Consider the following 2,635-nt stretch of genomic DNA (forward strand, 5'->3'; position numbering starts at 1 on the left):
TATCTATGCTCTCATGAGATGATAATCTCTGTAATGGCTAACGAAATATTCTCACTCAAATTAAATCCTTTCCGTTGGTAGCCTGTGATGGGTAAGGATTGGACTGCCTTATTAGTCTGTGATGAACAATGATGTAAAGAATAATTTGAGAACCTTTACTGGTCAAAGTCACCTAACCTTATATATAATCAACACCTAAAAGGATCAGCTTTAGGATAGAGCCCTTTCTATCCAGTGATAGATGTAACCCGAAGTTAAGACACAAGAAGGAATAGTTTGTGATCTAACTACTTTGTTTGTTTGACTTTGTGCATTTGTATTATCATGTCATGCATCATTTTCATTGTCATATGTAACATTCTACATCTGCATCATATTTATTTCATCCATAAAAAGGTACATTTCATGCATCAACATATCATGCATTAAACATAATATTTTTTATCATAATTGTGGTACTCAAGGTTCAATGATAGCTCTATCAACCAAGAATCCTATACAATCAACTCATTAATACAACACAAGAGCTCGAGCCAAACAAGTGAAATAAGAAAATTTCAATCGTCTTGAGAGGATAGAGAAAGCCTAAAAAAAGCTAAAAAGAGAGTTGAATAGGATTTTGAAGGCTTTGAACAAATTAAACAAGGGAAAAGATATAGAAGAAAGTTCTAGCCAACAAAACCATCCATCACAAGAGGTGGATGATCCTCTGTATCCTCTTGGTTTTGGGTCACAACAAGTCTAGTTCACACAAAGTCTATCATTTCAGTAGTTCACCTATCATATAAGATACACATACCCTGAAATACCATCAACTTCAAACCCTAGATAATATCAAAGTTATGTAAATCTTGTCTTTACAGAAAAGCCAGTAGAACTAGTTTAAATCCTTGATTTAGATGATCCAAAAGAGAATGAAAAGTTAAAATCAAAAGGGGACGAGTCACTGAGAGACTCAAAAGCTTACCAGAAGATTAATATGCTGGAATAGAGGCTACGAGTAATGGATGGAGTTAGTTTTTATAGTTCAGTGGATGCTGCAAGGCTCTGTTTAATCTCAGATGTGATTATTCTTCCAAAATTTAAGGTGTCAGAGTTTAAGAAGTATGACGGTACAAAGTGTTCGAAGACCCACGTTACTATGTACTGTCAAAAGATGGCTACCCATGCTAATAATGAAAAATTATTAATGCATGTGTTTTAATATAGCCTTATGGGCTCTGCTGCTAGGTGATATATCCAATTGGATATGACTCATATTCGTTTTTGGAGTGATATGGCATATGACTTCATCAATCAATATTGACATATTATAGACTTAACCCCTGATCGTTTGTCTTTGCAAAATATGAAAAAAAAGGTGACTGAATCCTTCAAAAAATATACTTAGAGGTGGAGGAATGTAGCTTCTCGAGTGCAACCCCCTTTGACTGAAAAAAAGACTACAGTGTTGTTCGTCAGCACTTTGAAATCTCTTTATTATGAAAAGATGATAGAATATGCAACAAAAAATTTTACTGACATGATGATCTTAGGTAAAATCATTGAAAATGCCATTAAAAATGGCAAGTTGAAAGAAAGAGAAACTAAGAAGACATCAGAGAAGAAAGAGATCAAAACTCAAGCTGTGAGCTTGATAGACAGTTCAGGAATTATCAACCTTATCCACCACAAAGTTACTCTCTATACTATCTTACTTATCCATCAACATACCAATCTATTTTTTACCCCCCAAGCTCTCACATACAGTCTTAACATTCAACCTCTCATAAGACCCTAAATTCGTTCTACTAGTTCAGCAAACGGTTCACCAGCGGAACGAACTACTCGAGAAAGGCCTATATTTGATTCAATCCTCATGACTTATATGGAGTTATATCGAAAGCTCTACAATAACCACTTTATTACTTCAAGCTGTGTGGAACCATTCAAGCCACCCTATCCCAAATGGTATGATCTTATAGCCCACTATGACTATCACTATGGAATTATTGACCATTTCACAGAGAATTGTACTACTTTAAAGCATAAAGTGCAATGATTGATCGAGGATGAAATGATAAGTTTTGATCAAGTAGGAGCAACAACACCTAATGTTAGTGGTAATCCATTATCTAATCACAATGTCAATGCTTTAAGTGAAAATTAAGAACACATTGATTCGAAAAGGCCTGGAGAGTTACAGTGAATCAGGAAGCAAGATGTCAATAAAGATCTTTTACCTGATTGCACAGAAGCATAATTTTGAAGAATAATGATAAGGTTGGTTGGAAGTTTCTTGTCATTTTAGGATTTCTTTTAGAGTAATGTTAGGATTTTTTTTATGCAAAAGGATTTCTTTTATTATCATTTTAATAAAAGGCAAGTTAATGCATTTCATTACATTTTCTTTTTCATTCAACTGTTGTTTCATACTTTGTTACCTTTCATACTTTTCATTCCCATTTTTGAATTTCAAATTATGAATGTTTAGATAAGGACAACAATAATTTTGAGATTTAATTTTTTGAACTCATTCACATTGATTTAAGGAGATCATTTGAGCAAAAGAAGTCAGCTATTAATAGATATAGAATAGATATGTCTTGAAGATATAAAATTTTTTATAAAGATCCATGAGTTTGTTTTTATTCAA

This window comes from Durio zibethinus, chromosome 1, assembly GCF_047325235.1.
Source record: "Durio zibethinus cultivar Kanyao isolate XHJ-2024 chromosome 1, ASM4732523v1, whole genome shotgun sequence".
Taxonomy (NCBI): domain Eukaryota; kingdom Viridiplantae; phylum Streptophyta; class Magnoliopsida; order Malvales; family Malvaceae; genus Durio; species Durio zibethinus.